The 23,952-nt window shown below is 44.1% G+C and overlaps 1 protein-coding gene across 1 annotated transcript in view; it reads left to right on the top strand.

Moving 5' to 3' along the window:
* Positions 1 to 23,952, top strand: part of SDK1 (sidekick cell adhesion molecule 1) — a 581,111-nt gene that overhangs the window by 406,405 nt on the left and 150,754 nt on the right. The window lies entirely within an intron of this gene.

The following is a 23,952-nucleotide window of genomic DNA, read 5'->3' on the forward strand; positions in this document are numbered from 1 at the left end:
ACGTGACAGATATTGCTGTTAGTAATCCCCACGGCTCTTCACTGTGACTCTGCTTCCTCGGGTTACCGGGGCGTTTGCATCCTGTGCTGCCGCAGGCTCCGCTGGATGGAGAAGGGCTGGGAGGCTGTGGAGTCTGCCCCGGGGGACCCGTGGAAGGTTGAGGGCTGTGAGTGACGTGATCAAAGTGCCGCATTAGAAGAGGGGCCTGTCGGTGGGTGCGGGCGAGGCGGAGGGGAGCTGAGGAGGAGGCGGCGGCTCCAGAGACAAAAGAGCGATAGCGTGGCTGTGAAGTGATGAATTCCCCCGTCTCTGGCGCTGGCCTGAGGGGGGCGAGGGGCGTGTTCGGGTGCTGCTTCATGGTTTTCAGAGCAGCTCCACACGCCTTCCCTCTGCAGTGCCCCCGGAACCCCACCCAGACTGCAAGGGGCCCCGCGGGCCCTCCCCCAAGCGACCTGTCCGGTAGGACCGGGGCCAGCCCCTCCCTCAGCTTGCTTGCAGTTTATGGCATAGGACAGGACACGTTCTGCTCGAATTGAGCTGGTCTAAGGTCGCTCGGCTAACACACGGCGGAGCAGCGCCAACGCTGGGTCTTCTGAGTCGAGAGCTCTGTTTTCTGGGCGCCATCAACAGCCTCTGCTGTCAGTGGGACCCACGCTCGCACGGGGCTCACGCGGGACACAGGCGCGCTCGCACGGGGCTCATCGTCCATGCTCCTTGTGAGCCTTCCAGGCACCCACAGCCCAACAAGAGGGGGCAAAGCACGTTAACTCTGTCCTTGAATCCGCGCTGCCGCCCAGGACAGGACAGTCACAAGAGAGCTTTAGACACAAGGTCGGGAAGAATGGGGGCAAGTGCGGGGGGACGTGCGGCTGGCCTGGCTCTGGAGCAAATGACTTGGTAAGCCGGGTGAGGAGCCTCTGACTAGAAGGTGGGACGTTGGGAAGAAAACGGCACCATCGAGGGGCCTTGAGTAACTTAGGGAGACGGAGATGAGGCTGGGGCGCCTGTGAGATGTCTGCACGCGCACGTGCACACACAGGCACGTGCACCACATGCACGCATACTCACATGCACACACGCACGTGCACACACACACGCACAGGCACGCACGCACAGGCACGCACACACAGGCACACGCACTGCACACCCACGCGCACAACGCACACACATGCATACACACGCACGCAAGCTTGCGCACACACATGCATACACACGCACGCAGGCTCGCGTACACACCCCTTTCTGTACACGTGGCCCCAGAAACGGCCCTTTTCTGGAGTCTGTAAGGCCTGATTCTTACTATTTACTCCTTATCTGCCTTCGAGAAACACAGTAACTTTTTTGAGCCTCTGCTGTTTTCATTTGTAAAGCTGTGACGTGTCTACCTGCCCTGACTGCTTTAAGGGCAGTTGTGAAGCAAAAACAAGGCAATGCACGTGAAAAGGCTTTGAAAACGCTGAGCTAGGGTACAAACACCCGTGTTGTTGTCTGTATTCCTCCTTCCACCGTGACAATGACCAGTATGTACTGCGGTATTTGAATGTTTCTGTACTGGTAGTTGTACAGAAAGAAATTTGGGGTTATTCTCTCTGCTAATAGTAAAATCGAGAGCACACATTCAGGAATTGATGTGAGCACCTACTGTGTGCTCAAGGTTGGGCGATGGGCCAGGGCAACGAGAGTGGAGGGGATACCTGTCTCGTTGTCAAACCTGCGGGCTTGCAGCCTCGCTCGGGAGCAAAGACTGACATTTGTGAGACAAGATCAAGAACTAGAACAGAATCCGGCCTCATTCACAGGCAGTGACTCCCCATTTGCCCACAAGATAGGCATTACTAACGTGCTGTAAAGGCTTTCCAGCCGAGATGCCCTGAGGAGTATGCCGTTGGTGGGAAGGCATCCCTGAGAAGGGGCTTTGCTGGGGCTGCACCAGGGAAGTAAGCGTAGCCGTCTGATTTGGTTAGGAATGGAGTCCAGCCGCTAGACTCAGACCCAAGAGAACGGTAGCTTAACTGAGGTGGAGGTGTGTTTTTATCTCTCTCAGGGTCATAGTGGCACCTTTATGGTCAGCAGAGAGTCAGGCTCCTTCCTTTTGCTTTGCCATCATTAGCATCTGCCTCATGGTTACAAGCTGACTCCTGCGATGCCAGCTATCACATCCACATCCCAGTAGGAGGAAGGCATGGGGTGTGCCTTGTGGCCTAGTAATCAAGTGTGCTCACCTCTGAAGAGCTTTCTTAGAAGTCCCATCTGCCACAGACGTATGCTTACAATTCATGGACTGTCTCTGTGCCAGAGAGCCTGGAAAGGGTCTTTCAGCTGGGTGCATTTCTGTCCATTATGAAGGAAGGAAGGGGGAGGGGAAAGTGGAGGGCAGCTAGCAGTTTCGGCCCCACTTTGTATGGTGACTCCTGCTGGGGAGTCAAACCCAGAGGATGTATTTATGCTTTCTAGATATAAAGTTGTGGGACAACCTGTCTCATGGCTGCTGCATGAAGAGCGTCTCATGATCCTTCATAATCGTGCACATTGGAATTAGCAGAAACTGCAAACCCGCAGCCCCTCCGGACCCCTCGGCCTCAGCCCTCAGCTCGGCGGGTCTGCTCGGCCAACAGCCGAACACGTGGATCCGCCACCGGGGACCCTTCCCAGCACCTCGCGTGTCCCAGTGCTGTTAGCGGCCATTGCTGAGAAAGCCTGGGGGCTGAGTTGGCCCTTGGAGCTGAAAAGGGAATAATTAAAATGCTTGTATATTAAGGAGAAAAAAATAACTCATAAGATTAATTGTCAGCCTAATTTGGGAAATTACTGGAATGTATATAAACGTAATTCTGGAGTCCATCAGGAGTCAATCACGGAGGATCAGGAAGTACTGGCCTTGGGAAGAGTGAAGCTGCAGTCCAGCCAGACTCATTGTCGCTGTCCCTGTACCGCGTGGCAGGCTTGATCCATCAGGCGAAATGAGATGTCATTTATCTTGACTTCAGTAAGGCTCCTCTCGAGAAGGTATGGGAACGCCAGGAGAGCTGGTGCGGCTCCCCCTGCCATTAGCGGGGCGTGTGGCCTGTTAGACCATCACTCGCAAAGAGAACTTATAAATAATGCAGGGTCGGCCCGGGTGCAGGCACACAGCGGCAGGAACGCGGGGACGGGAAGGCTGCTGCCCAGGAGACGCAGTGGCCTCGTGCTCCTGGAGCACATGGGCTTGGCCTCAGAGGCACCTTTTTCCAGGAAGCTCCTAAAGGAAGATAAGTGAGTTACTCCTCCCTTGAGTTCAGCCGCATGTGATATTGATCCCTGAAGTGATTTGAACCCCCTGTGCCACCTGTCACACACCCCGCGTTTCTCTTCAGTCCCAGTCATTGTTAAGATACAATAAAAACGTCTGCTTTGTCTGCTTTCGTCCTTTAAGGTTTGGACACACAGGGATTATTTAACACAAACTTTCTCACCTCCCAACTTTTCATATCCCCCCCTCATCCCCCACCCACCATGATCTTGCCTGCCCATCCCATTTGATAGATTTTATTAGCAGGGCCTCATGACCTTCTCTGCTCTAGAGAAGAATTTTTAAATGCCAGAGATTAGTTCACACACGGAGCAGCAAAACTCTAATAACAGCTCCAGCCCTGCGAACTTTCCGGGCGGGGGCGGGGGAAGACGGGGCGTGGTGCGTTCGTCGCAGCGGCCGTGGCCTAAAGTTCACAATACGGCAACCCACTCGTCAAATTTCCATTGTGATTACCCAAAATGAATGAAAAACAGCTTAAGTTTACTCGAGAATTTACTTGAAACCCCTTCCAGAAAGCAATATGCTGTTAGTTTCAAGTAGAAAAAGCCATAGAGTCTACGTTCTGCATGACTAAACGTGCAGTGTAATTACAAGCATTTTTCTATGGCCAGTGTCTGCTTCAGCAACTTTCTAATCATCTAGTATGGGAGGGTAAAGCACTGTAGTCATCTGAAGCAATCAGGGGTTCAGATTTGATGCTGATGCAGTGTTTGGTTCCAGTCAGTTTCTGTTAAAAATTGTCCGACTAATGGTGAAAGACACATGAAGAAGTAAGGTGACCACAGAGGTCTGAGGTGAGCCTCAGTGTGGAATCCTACATACTGTTAGGATACGGATGTACTAGGTGATGGTTCCATCCTAAAAGAAGCCAGTGAGGTTAGCAAACTCCTATCCCTTCCTTAAATGTATCCATAAAAATGCAGATGTTGGTTTTTCTAGAAAGGGTCCAAAGACAAATTATACTATAAATCATCATTTTTGAGCATGCCAAGGTTTTAATTTTTTCTGGTTTTATTTCTTTATCATTTTTCTTCTTGTAACAGGTATTTTTGTGCTGTAATGATTTATTCTGGTTTCAGAACATTACCTTCTAATGAAAGAGAAATATTTCATATTTAAAGAGAAATGGAAAAAAACATTTGGTTATCCACATTTCTAAAACATTAGTAAAAGCCCTTAAATGTTCACTTGGGCTTTGCAAGGTTTTCTAAAGTAAGGATTATAAATGAACACTCCGTTTGCCAGCTCCATTCTTATCTCCTCTTGGGAAATTCTCAATGTGGCATAAATGACATTGCACAAAAGATTTGTGCAAAATCCTTAAGACCTTCTAGACCTCAAGCTGCGCCTACAGAACAGGATGATGTTCCGAATCTCCCAGCATCACCTAAAACACTACTGAACAGAGTGATATGGGATATCCCATTAGGTACGGGCTTCCTTTGGCCTTTTAGAACTCTCAGGAAAGGAAAGGATAGGAAACGAGCATTTAGGGGAAGCTACTCTATGCCAGTTTTGCTGTGCTGTGCTCCCCGCTTACACTCATTATCATTTCGTCAGTCATCCCCCAGCCATCACGTGAGAAAAGCACCCCTGTCCCTATTTTACAGAGAAAAAATGGAAGCTCAGAGAGGTAACTAACTTTCCAAAGGTCACATAGCTCGAAAAGGCTGGAAAATGCTAGAATGTATGCTTTTGCTTTTCATTCTGCATATAGCAAACACGGACATAAATTACTTCCAGGTTTTTGGTGCTTATGTTCACATGGCAAGTGGGCTTGCAGTAGCTCGTGGACATTTTTTACTGCCATCCACAATAAGAGGTCTGTTTTACATGGACACCCAGGACACACACACACACACACACACACACACACACACACACACACGCACACACACCCCTGAAACAAAAGGCTCATAGAACAATAGTTGCCCTGACGGTGTGTGAAGTTCTTTAATATTTTCTATTGTATTCCATTCTGTTTCACTCTCTCCTCCTTTAACAGATGCAGGCTGTGATCACTAAATTGACTTCTTGGGCTGCTGCTAATGCATTTATAACCTGCAGTTTTGAAAAACACTGAATTTAAGCAATACAGGATGTTTGGTTCAGCTGATCATGAATCCCTTTCAGAACAGGCTTCTGCTGGCCTGTAGGACACATCAGGCTTCGCAAGGGAGATACTGCTAAAACCAACACTGAAAGACCAAACAAGGGTCTGAGTGGGGCTTTGGGCAGGGGTGACAGGCCTGGGCACAGAGCTGAGATCTGGGGGATGGAGGAAGCTGCGTCCAGCACCTGTATCTGTGCAGACGACCTCATGGGAGAGAAGGGGTTTCCGGGGTAGGACTTGCCCTTCCGCTGCTGCTGGCAGATACAAGGAACGATCAAACCCATCTTAAATTACTGTGACCAGCACATTACGGACTGGGCTTCGCTACAAGCCTGTGGATGCCTCAAGGGCAGGGGCCACGTCTGATTTGTCTTATTTACATCTGTATCCCTAAATCCAAGCACAATGCCTGATGCGTAAATAAACAGAATGTAAATAGCTGTCTGATTACAGACAGACCCTTGCTGTTCCTATTTCGGTTTCCAACACTGCACCGATTGAATGTCCGCGTGCAGCACAGTGCCTGGCCTTCTCCCCCGAGTCTTCTGCTTGTCTTAGAAGGAGAGCCGGGTCCCTGCTTGCCCTGCCCCACACATTGTACCTCCGCAGCCTGAAAGCTGGTCCCAGATGCTTTCTCCTCAATGCCTGGAGCAGGAAGAATTGGGAAAAATAAGTTCAGAAAAGGACGCACAACACTTTTTAAGTGTTAAGCTGTTTTCTTACGCTGGCCGTTAAAAAAAGATCCTTGAGCTGCTTTGTCCAGGATTTGCTATCCTAATAATGTGTTAGGAATGTTTAATGCAGTTAGACATTTACGGGTATCAAAACCCCAAGAACCGTCACAACACGAGAACTCAGCCGTCGCCTGTAACGATCTGGAATTAACAGTAACGCCCAATGCACAAACTGTAATATATTCGTGCCCACAGCAAAGTGTAGCCCGTGATTCTTCCACATGATGATCTGCTTCTCCCCTCTCTGAAAGGCATTTAATTCTGTGGGGTCACCTGGAGAGGGAGATGCCTGGGAATTCTGGGTAGATACTTCAGTCCCTGATACTAGCAATCATATGCTTTTAGGATAAGGAAAATCAGGGTGTGTGGTTTGTGGTGGAGACCTGAGGACCCACGCTCCCTTCTGTGGTGTGGACGTTGTTGGGAGCAGCTGTCCTGCCAGCGGCTCCGTTCCCAGTGAGTGGAATTTGAGCAGAAGTGAGGAGATGCTCTTCTAGGCAAGGGGGGTGCCCTGAATGCTCGCCTGCCAGGCTGCTCACAACCAGGAAGACTGACCTTGCCCTGTAGGGCGATGAGAGATGAACTGCTATTGTGTAGGACACTGAGATTCCACAGTTTACCTGTACCAGATAAGGTAGATAAGGTGTCTCGGGGAGATGCAGCTGAGCATGTTAGCATATAGAAATTTTGTCGGGCAATGCGCTGTAATTTCATTCTGTGCTAAATTCAGCTAATTTTACAGCATTATCAGTGGGCCGTTAGCATCTTTAGGTTGGGTTTGCACCCGTTGATACGGGAAACAAGCAGGAAGCGGAAGTCAATCACTTTCCTACTACAGAGGACACGCCCACCTGTCCCATGAGGCATTGTGAATTCCCTGCTGGCACGTCACAGCCTCAGTTTATTAATTTTATTTGGCATGTTGTGACTCTCCCAGACGCCAGGTAGCTCCATGGTCAGTGTAGGTTTCTTTCAATTAACTCCTACTTTAAACTGTTTCTGCCGTTTACGTAGATTACAGAGAAGATGCATTTTAATGATCAGCTAGAATTTACTCGGGGATCCTGCAAATAAGCTTTACGTAATCTGCATGATGTTGTTTGAGTACTTGAACGAAAGAGCAAACATGAAAACCACTGGTGTCTCTCTTTTCAGCTGCAGAGACTGGTTCAGGAAAGGTGCTGGCCTGGCGGAGTCTCAAATTCTGTGCACCGTAAATAGCAGTAGACGTTCCTGGAAGAAAAGGTGGAAAAGAGTCACTAGGAGTCACCTTTGGTCACTCAGAAGGGGCCACAGGCTACCAAACTCATTTCCTTTTGGGGGAGGGTTACCGAGTCGATGGATCCAAATAGTGTATTCATTCGGTGGCTTGATTTCCACTCGTTCGTTCATTCATTTATTGACTCAGTCAGCACCCCGTGGCTAAGAGGGGGAATGTGGATTGGGTGATAAAGTAATTAGATGGACTCCAAGAGCTCAGCTTTGCCCGAAGAGTGTCATTCACTTGATGGACCGCCACTGTGAGGGTGACTCCAGTTGCAAAACCCATCAGTCTTCTGGGCTTTTCTTGGTCAGCACTTCTGTCAGTGACTTGGAGGGGGTGGAGAGGGCATGCCGATCAAACATGCAGGTGTCACAGCTGAGACGGGCCATTCAGATATTCTGTCCCCGAATCAGAAATAAAAATAAACTGCTGTGTTAGATTGATGGCTGAAACCAGGCTGAAACATAAAAGGGATAAGCCAGACACTGCATTTACATGCACACAACCAGCCATGTGACAGAGGGAGGGAAGACGGGACTTGCCAACGGTTACCATAAAAAGAGTCAGGGAGGTGAGTTGAGCACAGATCCAGGGAGAGCGTTGACCGTCACCTTGTAGATGACACACTTCCAAATCAAGGCAGATCGTAATGCCACAGAATCCTGTTTGGGCTGGATGCCACCCTGAGGGATGGTGAGAACTCGGGGCCTCTGCAGACGGGGATGACCAGCACGGGCAGTGCTCTGTCAATCATGTCATGTGGGAAACGGGAGGGAAGCGGGGTGTTTACTTGGCCCGTGGGAGCAAAGCCCAGCTGGATATTTTTGTGATTTTCATTTAGTCTAACAGCTCTGTGGGCAAGGAGACAGACAGGCATCAACAGGCAGCAATTGCGGAAGGAAGGGTTTCAGTTCCGAGTAAGGAAAGTCCCTTTACAGCGTACGGCCAGGGCGCAAGTTGACTAAAGAGCAGGGAAGGCGTCTAAGAAGCTCTGCGGCAGCAGCTGAGTGGCTGCCTGCCGGAGGAGTGGCAGGTGGGCTCCCGCAAGGACAGGTTGGTGAACCCCAGGACCTCACGGTGCTGGAAGTATACCTACAGGAAAAGGAGGGTACAGAAATAGAAATTAGGCTTCTCATTGACTTTGAAACCATGTAAATATTGGGTTGGCCAAAAAGTTCATTCAGGTTTTTCCGTAAGATGTTACTAAATTACTTTAAAACATTTATAAAAGAAATTCTAAAAAACTGAAGGCAAAATGAAACGAATGATCATAGCGGTATTTTGAATTGGTGACTCAGCCAAATGGAAAGTCACTATTTCAAGGAACTTTAAAACATGACAGTTTGATTGACAATCCCTAGCACAAAACCAAAATCAAAAGCTGGAGGAAAAAGATAAAGGTCCAAAGCTGTTTTCAGCAATCGTGTTGGTAATGGTAGGGCTGGGTTTGGTCTCCTAAGGTGCAGCTGTATGAGTGTCGTGACATAAAGCAAATAAGGGTTATGTGGATGTTAGGAACTGAGATTTTTGGCAAAGTTGAAGCCCTACATTGTAATTGGCAGTACGATGATTTTATCTTCAAAGAAAAAAGAATTTCTTGTAAAAAGGCCTGGAAATAAGAACCAACCTAGTGGCACTGAGCTTCCCAGTAACCCCCCAAAATAAACAGGCTTCCTTGGGTAAATGGATGACTCCAAGTCAGGGACAGGCAATAGATAATATATCATGTAATATGTAATTCCAAAAAGTAAAGAAGCTTCTCAGATGCTAGTGAGGGCTTGTCAGGAAGACTCCTGTGCCACCTTGAAGAGGCTCCCACTCGTTAAAGGTGGGATAATGTGAAGATCAATAGTAATAACTGCAGTGAATTGAAGTGTTCCAAATACATTTCAGTCCATGGATTCGTAACAGTATATATGTTAAAAGCCTCATTAGGGCTTCCCTGGTGGCGCAGTGGTTGAGAGTCCGCCCGCCGATGCGGGGGACACGCGTTCGTGCCCCGGTACGGGAAGATCCCACATGCCACGGAGCGGCTGGGCCCGTGAGCCATGGCCGCTGAGCCTGCGCGTCCGGAGCCTGTGCTCCGCAACGGGAGAGGCCACAACAGTGAGAGGCCCGCGTACCGCAAAAAAAAAAAAAAAAAAAGCCTCATTAGTCATCTTTGGAGAATGCTAGGGAAACTATTACATACTGAATTTGTATAAAACTTTCCAATCAAAACCCCAAAATTTTTAGTGAGAAACTTGACCTTGATGGGTAAACACAACTTACTCACTGTCTGGTTTTATTCTTGAGATGGTCCCATTCAGATACCATCAAGACTTTTCATGATAACCTCTTCAAATATTTGAAAGTAACCATTGACAAGAAAGTATTTGCACAGGTGGTCACAAATGCCTGAAGATTATTTATTGCCTTTTCCACAGTTGAGAGAAACTTCTTTCTTGCCATTAACCAGAATGTAGATAATTCAGCCTCTTTAAATTATACTTTAAGGGTGATGTTTCTTTAAGTTAACAGTTCTTCCTTCTATTCCTTTGACAGATGTAATGTCAAACGGTTTTTGTGATAATGTGAATGGATTTGGAATCTGATCAAATGTTTTTCATATCAAGTATTTAAAAATAATGGGCATTTCTGTATATCTACACAGATAACTGCTGCGAGTCCTAATAATTTTTCTTTAGAGTTCAAACACTGATTCCTTTAGAATTATAAAGCTGATTAGATGTCACTAGTGAACAATTTTTAACCCTATAAGGAAGTTGAAGGTTTGCTTTGAATCCATCCATTTTGCACATACATGTTAGTAGACAGTCACAAGGCCTGGGGAGTTCTCTGTTGTGTCCATTCAGGTGCTGAAAATGTCACTTAATGACCATTTTTGGTACCAGTAACTTTTCCTTCAACAACCCTTCAAAGTGAGACCCATTCACTAAAAACACTAAGAACAATGGCAATAATAATGCTTTGTTCAGTTCACAGACTCTTGCAAAAGCTCTCGTAGACTTCAATTTGAAACTGAAATCGGAAATAGGGAAGTTCCATTTATGAATAATACTGTTAGAAGATAAATGGTTGGCATGGCAGGTGATCCAGAGACAGACCCAGTTGAGATCATTAAATCAACATTTCCACTGCAGGCCGATGAGTACTGACTAATGTATAGCTCCAGCTGGAATCCCTCCAACGAAATTCTTTTGTCAGAGTGGTACATTCTGATTCCATTTCTTGCACAAAGCGAAAGACAGGCGGGACTACAGTGGCTTGGACTTTGTTAGATTTTCCTCCTGGTAACGTCATCTAATGAGGAGTTCAGGTGTACAGGCTACCCCTTACAGACGAGAACTTCTCTGTGACTAAAACAATGGATTTCTTCAATCTCAGGCTTTTCAGATTGAATTTTGCCATAAAGCCGTTTTTTTTTATGCTTTGCGTTTTTTAATGTAACTATAATTGGTTTACAGTATTGTGTTAGCTTCAGGTGTAGAGCTTCAGATTCTTTTCTATTATAGGTTATTCCAGGATACCTGTATTGAATATAGTTCCCTATGCTATACAATAAATACTTGTTTACCAATTTTATGTTTAGTGGGGTGTTCCTGTTAATCCCACACTCCTAATGTATCCCTCCTCCCCGCCTTTCCCCTCTGGTAACCATAAGTTTGTTTTCTATGTCTGTGAGTCTGTTTCTGTTTTGTAAACAAGTTGACTTGTATTATTTTTTTAGATTCCACATGTGAGTAATAGCATATTATATTTGTCTTTCTCTGTCTGATTTACTGAATATGATAATTTCTAGGTCCCTCCATGTTGCTGCAAGTGGTGTTAGTTCATTCTTGTTTATGGCTGAGTAATATTCCTTTGTGTATATGTACCACATCTTCTTTATCCATCGGCGGACGCTTAGGTTGCTTTTGTCTTGGCTCTTGTGAAGACTGCTGCAGTGAACATTGGGGTGCCTGTATCTTTTTGAATTAGCGTTTTCTTCTTTTCAGGATATATGCCCAGGAATGAGATTGCTAGATCATATGGTAATTCTATTTTTAGGTTTTTAAGGCATCTCCAGACTGTTTTCCGCAGTGGCTGCACCAATTTACATTCTCACCGCAGTGTAGAGGGTTCCCTTTTCTCCACACCCTCTCCAGCATTGATTATTTGTAGACTTTCATGATGGCCTTTCTGACTGGTTTGAGGTGATATCTCATTGTAGTTTGATTTGCATTTCTCTGACAATTAGTGATGTTGAGCATCTTTTCATGTGCCTGTTGGCCATCTACATGACTTCCTTGGAGAAATGCCTATCTAGGTCTTCTGCCCATTTTTTGATTGGATTGTTTGTGTTTTTTTGATATTGAGTTGCATGAGCTGTTTATATATTTTGGAAATTAAGCCTTTGTTGGCTGCATCATTTGTGAATATTTTCTCTCCATAGGTTGTCTTTTCATTCTGTTTATGGTTTCCTCTGCTGTGCAAAAGCTTATGGGTTTGGAGTTCGGGGTTTTTTGGAGCACGAGCCACGCATCTCGTTGCGTGGCCCTGCACCTTGCGTGGCCCTGCAATAAACCTTCCTCTGCTCCAAAAAAAAAAAAAAAAAAAAAGCTTATGGGTTTATTAGGTCCCATTTGTTTATTTCTGCTTTTATTTCTTTTGACTTGGGAGACTAATTGAAGAAAATATTACTACAATTTATGTACGCAAATGTTTCACCTATGTTCTCTTCTAGGAGTTTTATGGTGTCATGTCTTATGTTCAGGTCTTTAAGCCATTTTGAGTTTAATTTTGTGTACGGTGTTAGGGAGTGTTCTAATTTCATTGATCTACATGAGACTCTCCAGCTTTTCTCCACTGTATATTCTTGCCTCCTTTGTTGAAAGTTAATTGACCATAGGTGCGTAGGTATATTTCTAGGCTGTCTATTCTGTTCCCATTGATCCATATGTCTGGTTTTATGCCAGTACCATGCTATTTTGATTACTGTAGCTTTGTGGTATTGTCTGAAGTCTGGGAGGATTATGCCTCCTGCTTTGTTCTTTTTCCTCAGGATTGCTTTGGCACTTCTGGGTCTTTTGTGCCTCCATATAAATTTCAGGATTATTTGTTCTAGCTCTGTGAAAAATGTCATGGGTAATTTGATAAGGGTCACATTAAATTGGTAAATTGCTTTGGGTAGTATGGCCACTTTAGCAATATTAATTCTTCCAACCCAAGTCTTTATACCTTTCTGTCAGCATTGGTATACAAAACTTATAAATTTGTTCTCTAGTGTCTTGTTTATTCCCAGTGTCCATTTAGCTTTGATGATTTCATCCTTAGCAGCCTGTCTGGTATGGGGTACACTGTGGTGCCCCTGTCCAGAACAGTTCCTCTAGGTGACACACCCATCCCCAATGCCAACACCTGGTCTGTTGAGGCTCAGAGCTGTGGCCCTCCTGGGCACTGCTACTGCCAAGGGGACGTGCCCCTCCCAAGGGGACCCCCTCCCATGGGTCAGTCTATGACCAATGGCTGGTTGCTGTGGGCACAGAAAAGTCCAGTCCCTTGGCTTCAGTTTAGGACAACTCGAAGGGGCATCCCTGCTCTGGAACTCCCTGTGGGATCAATGAGGCATCACTGGAAGCCTCTCCTTCTGCCCAGCCCTGGCCTCTTCTCTTCCTTGGCAGCGTGTCTACGGAGCACCCGTAAACCTTATACAGAAAACTCTTCGTGGCCAGAGTCTGTTTCCAGGGCACTCGGTCTAATACACGTATGTTTTTGAAACATAATGTTGTATGCATTTCTTCTGAGGCAGTCAAACTGCTACATATCAAGTGCAGTTACCAACATCAGTACCCATCAGTCGGCAGTGGAAGCTTTTCTGATTTCATAATCTTCCAGACTGAGTGTGTCTCTGGGTCATCTGACATGTCATCCGTGCAGCTTCTAACCGTGTTCTTCAGAAATGGTACCTTGCCTGTTTCCTGGGTTTCATTGGTCTCAGACTCATTGCTGACAGTTTCTACACAGCCTGGCAATGTGAGTGATTCCGCAATTGCAGGAGGAGTTTGGCTTTAGCTATTAAATGCAGGACTTTGTAACTAGCTTCTTGTACTCAGACTGGTACAGTTGTAACCAGACTCACAAATACTTGTCCTTCTTACTTTGTACCTGCAGACAATTTTCCCAGTTCTAATATTTTTGTGTAAGAGTGATGTTTTGGGGAAAGGTGCTGGCACAATTTTCCTGGTATCTTTGCTTCCATCAAATACTACATTTAGGCTGAAGAAGAAGATTATCGGAACACACAAGTCTGAATTCTAGATCAGCCTCGTCATAGTCCCTGATTAGAAAATGTTTCTACTATTCTGACTCGGTATACCTGGTGATGTTCCTTTAATCAAAAAGTTGTTCATTATGGTGAGAAAATATGTCTTTATAAATACAAAATAGTATTAATAATATTGACCTAAATAATTTTAGTAAAGATTTACATATTTAAATATCAAGTACAATAAAGTGGACTATATGTATGTATGTAGTAACTTCAGAAATCAACTTTTCAAAAAGTTTTGGTTGAACAAATTCTTAAGAAAGTTTTCAAATAAATCGGGTTGGAAAATCCAAAAAAAATGCATGCAGTAAGCAATATTGATACATTCCTCTTTTATTTAATTAAAGGATTAAAATTCTGAAATGCTCATGACATGTATAAGTTGTGTAATCTCTTATCCAAAATATTTCAAAAAGTAAATTATTTGAAGCTGTAAAGCCCTGTAGTCCTTTCTAATGAGTTGATTTCATTAAGTAGGTTATTTTTTTTCCTTTTTTTTAATTTGAAGTATAGCTGATTTACAATGCTACGTTAGTTTCAGATGTATAGCAAAGTGATTCAGTTATGCATATATATACACATATATAGATAATCTTTTTCAGACTCTTTTCCATTATGGGTTATTACAAGATATAGAATATAGTTCCCTGTGCTATACAGTAGGTCCTTGTTGTTTATCTGTTTTATATACAGTAGTGTGTCTCTGACACCAAGTTCTTAAAGGGCAATCTTAAAGGTGAGAAGAAGTGGCTCATGGGATTGACAAGGTGTACCACACAGAAATCTTCCTAGAATCCTTTAGACTCTCTCTTTATCAGACTTTTTTCACTATCTGCAACTGCCAAAAATCATTCTCTCTCCCTCTCTCTCCTCACACACACACGTACACACACGTACACACACATGCACACATACATGTACACACATGTGCACACACGTACACACACATGCACATGTGTGCACACACACACACAGTTCCCTACCTCCCTGCCACACCGCTTTCTCTGCCCTTCCTCCTTCATCACTGGCTGTCACCTCTGTGGCCAGTGGCCCTCACTGCCTTCCAAAGCCCCCTGGGAAGCATACCCTTGCTTCCTTCTCTGATTCCTCTTCTTCCGTGGGAAGCAGCCGCTTGGAATTCAGATGGACCCATTCATTCTCCACTTCGTTACTTACTAAGCCACGATGGCCACCCTTGCCAAGACCAGTACCATGTACTTTCACATATTTGCTTCCTTTTCTTCAGATTCTACAGTTGAGCACCAAGGAATCCTCTTTTTTTTTCTTTTAACAGACCTTTATTGGAGTATAATTGCTTCACAATACTGCGTTAGTTTCTGTTGCACAACAAAGTGAATCAGCCATAGGCATACACATGTCCCCAGATCCCCTCCCTCTGGAGCCTCCCTCCCACCCTCCCTATCCCACCCCTCTAGGTCATCGCAAAGCACCGAGCAGATCTCCCTGTGCTGTGCTGCTGCTTCCCGCCAGCTGTCTTACGTTCAGTAGTGTATATATGTCGATGCTACTGTCGCTTCACCCTAGCTTCGCCCTCCCACCCCATGTCCTCAAGTCCATTTTCTATGTCTTCTGTAGGTTATTATTTTTAAACATGTTTTTAAATTTCTAAAAAATGATTCATTTTGAGATTTCATCAAGAATCAGATCTTGCTGAGTTTACATCACTATCCAAGATGAAAGGAAGGGAATGAGGGAGAAGAACAGATTTTATTTAAATCATTCATGTTTTATCGGGGAGCACTTAATACCAGAAAATAATCGTAAGCATAATCACACATGCCCTGTATGTATGACTAGGTGAAAATACTAACCAAATTAATTGAAAAAAATACCCCCCCCACACTGAACAACAGCAACGATTCACTGATGAGAAGCAACTTGCAGCTAAAGTAAAGCTCAGCTTGACACGCTGGACGAGTGGGTGTCAGGGAAGGCGTGGCTTAGCCACTCCCAGCCCCCCTGGCCGCAGATACCGTATATTGTAGAAAGTGCAAAATAGTGACGGATTCAGGAGGTTTACGGAGCAAGTCTATGTGTAGTTTCACTTTTTAAATAGACTGTAGAGGAATTTTAGGTTCACAGCAAATTTGAACAGCGGGTACAGAGATTTCCCATCTCCCCCTGCCCTTCCCACAGCGTCCGTCACTGTCAGCGTCCCCCTCCAGACGGTAATTCTGTTATCGCTGATGAACCTATTCTGACGCCTGTTTATCACCCAAAATCCATAGTTCGCTTCAGGATTTACTCTTGGTGTTGGACATTCTGTGGGCTTGGACAAATGTAGAATGGCACGTGTCCGCTATTACAGTATCACACAGAATCGTTTCCTTGCCCTAGAAATCCCGTGTTCCATCTGTTCATCCCTCCCTCCCCAGCCCTGACAACACTGATCTTTTTCTGTCTTCAGTTTTGCCTTTCTCAGCATGTCATATAGTTGGACTCCTAAGGGATGGAGCCTTTCCGGATTGCCTTTCTTCGCTTAGCAATGTGTGTAATCCACGCATATAGTTTTCAAATGTAGTTTCAACAGTTGTACATTTTTGAGTGGCTGTGAACAGTGGTTTACTGCTGTGAAAAGTTGACAGACGTGAGAATCTCCCAGCCCCGGTGCACCCCGTGGACAGCACCCTGATGGGACCACTCTACCCTGCAGTGCCCCCTACTCGCCACTCTCTAAGAAATCCATTCTCAGCTCCCAGAAATGGCCCTCGTTTTAGGTTGCAAAGTTTTCCATAAGGAAAAGGACTCCTGTATCTGAAACCACTCCTGTGGTTTTCCTTTCACGTAACCTAGTTGTCAGGTGCCCTCGCGTGCTGGGTGCTTCACCACAGAGCTCCTTGTCCTTGGCTGTGAGAATTGAGACAGTATCCAGTGAGCTAATGCTGTATCCCGCTTAAGACCGAGGACACACTGGGGTCTGTGCTGTGGGGGAATTACCTGGTGAAAATGGATTTTTTTTTTTTGAGCAATGAAAATCACGGAAAAGCATAACACCTGTCACTTCACCAGGCCTCTTCAAGGCCTGCAGCTAGAAGCTTGGAAAGAATGGTACTTCAAATGCTGATTATCTGGGGAGAAAAGGTCCCTGGAGGCCTTCCTCCCAGCAGCAGGAGGCCACAGCTTCCAGCTAGGATCCTGGTGAAGACTGAACCCGGCTCTGGACACGTGGGCCTCCACCTTTCTGCAGACCGGTGGCAGCTCAGAGCCTAAGCCCGGCCTTCCCCAGAAGGGCAGGGTTACCTAACTGTTTCAGCCACAGTGACTCGTGTGTTTGAAGCACTGTCAAGAAGGATCTATGGGCTGTAGGTCTTCTTCTCACCTGAGGGAATTTTTAATCCCGTTGTTCGCAAATCTGAGTCACTTTTGATGACAATAATTAGGAAAAAGAGAAGCTGAAGGATCTGAGAGAGAAGAGTGCTGAGAAAAGTTGGTGATTTTTGGAGTAAAACCCAGGATGGGTAAGAGAAAGGAATCTGAGGCTTCAGAACCTCTATCCTGTGACTTTGGGGTGGAGAGTGTGTGCAAAAGGGCCGGAGCCCGTGAGCTTTGATGTGAGGACGGCACAGACAGTGGTTCTCAAGTCTCATGGTTGTGTGCCGTCTTGGGTAATGAGAAGGGAGGGGGAATTGCCTTCTTAACCGGGTCAGCCAGGGCTGGAGGCCTGGGTCCTGGGGTGCGGTGAGGGGCCAGAGCCAGGCAAATGAGCGCCTCTCGGCGTGGCTGTTACGTGGCACCAACGCAGCCTCTCGGCGTGGCTGTTACGTGGCACCAACGCAGAGCAAAGCAAAGAACAGCAGGAGATTACTGCTCATTTCGTTTATGCAAAATGCCATTTTAGTAAAGTGTTTGATCCGTATGGTCTTAGTTTAGAGAAATGTAACAACATTTGACTGGAAAGTTGTGCGGAATTTCAGAGTCAGTGATTGGAAATGAAATCCCAGAACTAAGCCTGAGAAGAATGAGAGCGTGGGTTCTAAGAGAAAACGCCACAGCTCTTTTCAGTCCTTTCCCAAACAGCCCTTGATAGTTTTCCTTCCCCGTCCCTTTCCCTCTTTTTCTCCTTCCTCCCCTTTCCCTCTTTTCCTTCTCTCTTGCAGGGGAGATCGTCCCGGTTATCCATTGCTGTAGGATAAACTTAGAGGCTGAAGGCGTCGTATCTCATGGTTGGGTGGGCTGGGAATTGGAGCCCGGAGGGGCAGTGCCTTGTGCCCGGTCAGTTGGCAGATGGGCTGGGCTGGCGGGTGGGTGTCGGGGGAGGGGAGATGGGTTCACTCACAGCAGGGAAGGCTGTGAGGCCGGGCACCCTGGGACCGTCCACGTGCGCACCTGCACACAGCCTCTCCAGCATGGTGGCTGCAGGGTCACCAGACTCCTGCCATGGCCTCTCGGGGCTCCCAGAAAGGACGGTTCTAGAGATAAGGAGTAGAAGCTTCTAGTTCATTAAGGCCTGGGTTGTATTCTCTTGGTCAAAATAGTCACAGAGCCTGCATTCAGGGGGTCCAGACACAGACACCACCTCTAGGTGAGAGAAAAGCGTCAAAGAACCTGCAGCATTTTTAAACTCAGATTTGTCGCGGTATAACTGACGTACAGTAAAATTCTACCTCGAGGGTAGAGCTCTGCGCCTACCCTCAGCCCTTGGCAACCATCCGCGTTTTCTCTCCTTTAGCTTTTCCTTTTACAGAATATCATAAACATGGGAAAACCCGGCATGTAGCCTTTTGGGTCAGGCCCCTTTCCCTAGTGTAATGCATTCGAGGCCCACCTATGTTGTTGGTGAGCGTGAGACGTTCCTTCCCGCTCACTGCTGAGCAGTGTTCCATCCCACGGACGGACCGTAGTTCGTTCTCCTCTCCACCAGTCGAAGGGCTTTGGGATGTTTCCAGTTTATGATGGTTATTACTAAAGCTGCTATAAACGTGGCATACGGATTTTTATGTGAACTGAAGTTTTCGCTTCTGTTGCATACATACTTAGGGGTAGGACTGCTGGATTCTGGGGCAAGAGCGTGTTTAACTCCGTAAGAAACTACCAAAGTGTTTCCCAAGTACCTGTTACCATTCCGCATTCCCGTTAAAAGTATGCGACTTCCAGTTGCTTTGCATCTTCACTAAAATCTGGTCACTGTTTTATTTTAACTCTTCTAGTAGGTATATAGCGGTATCGCATCACGATTTAATTTCCCTGGTGGCCAGTGATGTCGATTGAGGGCCTTTTCATGTGCTTATTTCTATCGTTATATTTTCTTTGTTGAAGTAACTGTTTAATTAGTTTTGGCAATTTTTTGAGTTTCTGGTTTTCTTATTATTGAGTTTTGGAAGTTTTTTGTATCTATTCTGAACAAAAGTCCTTTATTGGATATGTGTCTTACAAGTATTTTCTCCCAATCTGAGCCCTCTCCTTTCATTTCCTCAGCAGGTGTCTTTCATAGAGCAGAAGTTTACAGTTTTCTTCTTTTGTGGGTTGTACCCTTGCTGTCATATCCAGAAATCTTTGCCTAACCCGACATCAAAACTATTTTTTCCTAGAATTTTTATAATTACAGATTTACACTTAAGCCTGTGATCCGTATCCATTTTGAGTTAGTTCTCATGTACGGTGTAAGGTATGGACCCAGATTGGTTTTTGTGGGGTTTTTTGGCATATGGGTGTCCGGTTCGTTCCAGCACCGTCTGTTGAAAAGACTCTCTTTTTGCACAGTTGGCCTTTGTGCTTTTGTTAAAAACCAGCTGATACGCATGTGAATAATTTCTGAACTCTGTTTTGCTGATCGATGTGTTCCTCCTTTCTCCAGTAACACTTTGTTTTAATTACTGTAGATTGATAGTTAGTTTTGACATCATGTAGTAAAGGTTGTCCAATTTTGTTCTTCTTTTTGGAAATTGATTTTGCTATTCTAATTTCTTTGTTTTTCCATATAAATTTTAAAGTCAACTTTTCAATTTCTAAAAACTGCTAGCTGCAGTTTTGGTTGGGATTGCATTCAACCTATAGATCAGTTGGGGGAGAGTTGACACCTTTGTTATGTTGTCTTCCAATCCATTAATATGCGACTCTTCATTTACTTGGGGCTTTAATTTCTTTCATCAGTTTTCAGCATACAGATCTTGCATACAGTTTGTTAAATTTATATCTATTTCATGTTTTAACTGCCATGTAAATGGTACTGACTTTTTTATTTTATTTTATTTTATTTTATTTATTTATTTTTGGCTGCGTGGAGTCTTCGTTGCTGCGCGCGGGCTTTCTCTAGTTGCGGCGAGCGGGGGCTTCTCTTCGTTGCGGTGCGCAGGCTTCTCATTGTGGGGGCTTCTCTTGTTGCAGAGCATGGGCTCTAGGCGCAAGGGCTTCAGTAGTTGCAGCACGTGGGCTCAGCAGTTGTGGCTCGCGGGCTCTAGAGCGCAGGCTCAGTAGTTGTGGCGCACGGGCTTAGTTGCTCCGCGGCATGTGGGATCTTCCCAGACCAGGGCTCGAACCCATGTCCCCTGCATTGGCAGGTGGATTCTTAACCACTGTGCCACCAGGGAAGCCCCAGTACTAAATTTTTAATTTCAATTTCCAGTTGTCCATTGCTCATGTTTCAAAATATAGTGGACTTCTGTCTTTTGATCTTGCTAATTTCAGTTCTAGGAGTATATAGTTGGTAGACTGAGGAATTTTCTACATGGATGATCATATTGTCTGTGACTAGAGAGAGGTTGTTTTGTTTTGTTTTGTTTTCCTTTTCGATCTGTTTGCCTTTGATTTCTGTTTCTTGGATTACTGCACCAGCTTGCCCTTCCAGAGTAGGAATGGCAAGAAAGACACCTTTGCTTTGTTGCTGATCTTAGGGGAAAGCGTTCCGTTCTTCATTTTAAATAAGTTGTTGGTTGTAGGTGATTTACAGATGCTCCTTAGCAAGTTTAGTACGTTCCTTTTAATTCCTAGTTTGAGGGGTTTTTTTTAATCACTAGTGGAGGTTGAATTTTGTCAAATTCTTTTTCTAAATCTATTAAGATGGTTCTATTTTTAAAATTCTATTGATAATGTTGAATTACCCTGATTGATATTCAGGTATTGAGCCAGCCTTATGTTTATAAGATAAACCCCACTTGATTAGGATAAATTGTGATTTTTACATATTGCTGAGTTTGACTTTCTAATATTTTATTAAGGGTTTTTGCACCTGTGTTCTCGGGGATATTTGGCCTGTAGTTTTCTTTTTTTTTTTTTTTTTCAACATCTGTTTCTTATTTTGGTGTTAGGATAATGCTTTGCAATGTCTTTTATTTCATTCTTCAAATGCTTGGTAGAATTAACCAGTGGACCTTATATGCTTAGAGTTTTTTTTGTTGCAAGGGTTTAATTTTGTATTCAAATATTTGAATACAAATATTGTATTTGAATACAAATACTCAGGTCATCTATTTCTTCTTGAGTAGATTGGAAGTGTGTTTCTTTTAAAGAATTTGTTCATTTCATCTAAGTTGTTGAATTAATGAGCATAAAGATACTCAAAATGCTCTTCTATTCTTTTAATCTCAGTAGGGTTTATAGAGGCCTCTCCTGATACTGGTGATGTTGGTAATTTGTGATTTCTGTGTATTCTTGATCAGTCTGGCTAAGAGTTTATTGATATTTAAAAGAACCAGCTTTTGGATTCATTGATTTCCTCAATTATTGTTTATTTTTATTTCATTGATTTCTGCTCTTTTTCTTTACTGTTTCTTTCCATAGGTTTAATTTACTCTCATAGATTCTTAAGATAGAAGTTTAGATTCTAATATAAACATCTAAATGCTATAAATTCCCCTCTAACACTTCTGCATCCCCAAATTTTGATATGTTGTGTTTTTCACTTCCATTAAACTGAAAATGCTTTCTAACTTTCCATGTGATTTCCTCTTTAACTCATGGGATATTTTGAAATGTGCTCCTTAATCTTGAAGTTTTTAGGGATTTTCCACATATCTTTCTGTCGTTAATTTCAAGTTTAATTCTGTTGGGTCATAAAACATACTTTTTGATTTCAGTTATTTTTAACTTGTTTAGGTTTGTTTTACATGACATGTGTATTTCAAATATGTCCACCTCAGTTAAGGTCCATATGTGCTTGAAAAGAACGTGTAGTATGTTGTTATTGGGTAGATTTCAAAAGAAATATTATGTAGGTTAAGTTACTTGACGATGTGGTTCTTGTAGATCCTACTGATATTCTTTGTCTACCTCTTTTTTTTTTTAAATAAAGGAGTGTTGAAGTCGCCAGCTACACTAATACATTTGTCCAGTTTTTACTTTCAGTTTTTTCGGTTTTGCCTTTTGTACTTTGAAGCTCTGTTGCACCTGCATTTAGGATTGCTGAGTCTTCTTGGTGAATAGATCACGTCATCATTACATAATATCCCTCTTTATCATTGGTTTTTTTCCTTGGTAGGGTATTTACTTTGACTGATATTAATATAACCACTCCAGGTTCATTTTAATGAGCGTTTCATGTATTTTTTTCATGTATTTTTTTCTGTTCTCTTACTTTTAAGCTATTTGTGTCCTCATAGTCAAAGTGGGGTTGTTTTAAACACCGTGTAGTTGGGTCTCACTCTTCATCCAACTGATAATCTCTCTTTTATTGGCTTATACAATAAAATATATTGACAATATATTACATTATATATTTAATGTAACTGTCGATATGATGGGATTAAAACCTGCCGTCTCGCTAATTGTTTTCTATTTGTTCTCTTATCTTTTTCCTTTTTTCTTCCTTTTGCCTGCCTGCTTTCTGATTCATTAGATATTTTTACAATTACATTATTTTTTCTACTCTTGCCTTATTTATATCTCTTTTTCAAATCTGTTTAGTGATTACTCTGGAGTTTAAATATATATATCATTCATTAACTACAATGTATCTTGAAATCCATTGTGTGAGTAATGTAGGGACCTTGTAACAGTATACCTTCAATCCCTTCTTCCCACCTTTTGTGCGATTGTGGTCAGTCATTTTATTCTTACCTATGTTATAAGCCCACAATAAATTGCTACTATTTTTTGAGAGCCAAAATAAGAAAAAAGTACATTACATTTACTTCATTTTAACTGTTTCCAGAAGTCATCAATTCTTTGCATAGATCTAAAGTTTTGGTGTCTGATATCATATTCCTTTAACATTTGTCATAGTGCATGCAGGTCTGCCAGTAATGAATTCTCTCAGTTTTTGTCTTTCTGAAAATGCCTTTTTTTTTGCTTTCATATTTAGAAGATATTTTCACAGAATGTAGAATTCCGGGGTGATAGATTTTTCTATCAGTACTTTAAAGATATCACCCCATTACCTTCTGGCTCACATAGTTTCTGATGAGAAGGGCTGTTATTCTTGTTTTTGTGTCTTACATGCATTGTACCTTTTTGTGTATCTGCAGCACAGACTTTCTATGTACTCCCTTGCTAGCCCACATTCAGCCTTTAGCAATTCATTAAGAATTTCGCTGAATTTTCCCAATTGTGTGGTGTCCATTGCTCTTTCTCTCGTGCTCTGTCACAGGCGAGCCCATGTTCACATTCCTACTCCTTGGGGAGGTCTGTCTTTTCTTATATTTTAGACACTTGGTTGCCCTGTGACCTCAGCTTCCTTACGGGCTCAAGAAAAGTTTGGACTCTATCGTTTGTTCAGCTTTTTCTCATGCTTAATGGCTGCGATGTTCTTTCCAACTTTCTACAGCCTAGGCAAAGCAATCCCCGTGGCCATTTTTAGTCCACAAATTTTGGATGGGTGCTGAGTGAGAAGTGGGACAGTCTTCTTGGTGACTTACTGAGGGAGGGACCCAGAGATAGCGCAGCCAGAGCAGATGGGAAAAGACAGGTGACCTGGAGCGTGACTGGAGGGGCCTGGATGAATTCTATGTTTTTCACCTCTTCCTAATGAGATGAGCTTCTGAAGAAGAGTGTAATGAAAGGTGTATAGTAATTTTTAACAGGACCGTGCTCTGTCCTCACGTGTTTTGTGCCAAGAGACCCTTGTCTTTGTTTCTGTACCTTAAGCCAAAGGGTCCTTTGGGATTCAGCGTCTTTCTTTTGAAACAAGCTCCTGAAGAACCAGGACCTTCGTTTGCATCCTGCAAAAAGTTGCCGTGGCACGGCCAGTGGACTAGTACCCTCTGCAGGGGCCACTGAGGTTATCGTCCTTAAAAAGCTGGCCATGTCACGTCACTGCTGTTTTCCAAGGCTTTTGATTCCCCATTG

The sequence above is a fragment of the Globicephala melas genome, chromosome 15, assembly GCF_963455315.2.
Source record: "Globicephala melas chromosome 15, mGloMel1.2, whole genome shotgun sequence".
NCBI lineage: Eukaryota > Metazoa > Chordata > Mammalia > Artiodactyla > Delphinidae > Globicephala > Globicephala melas.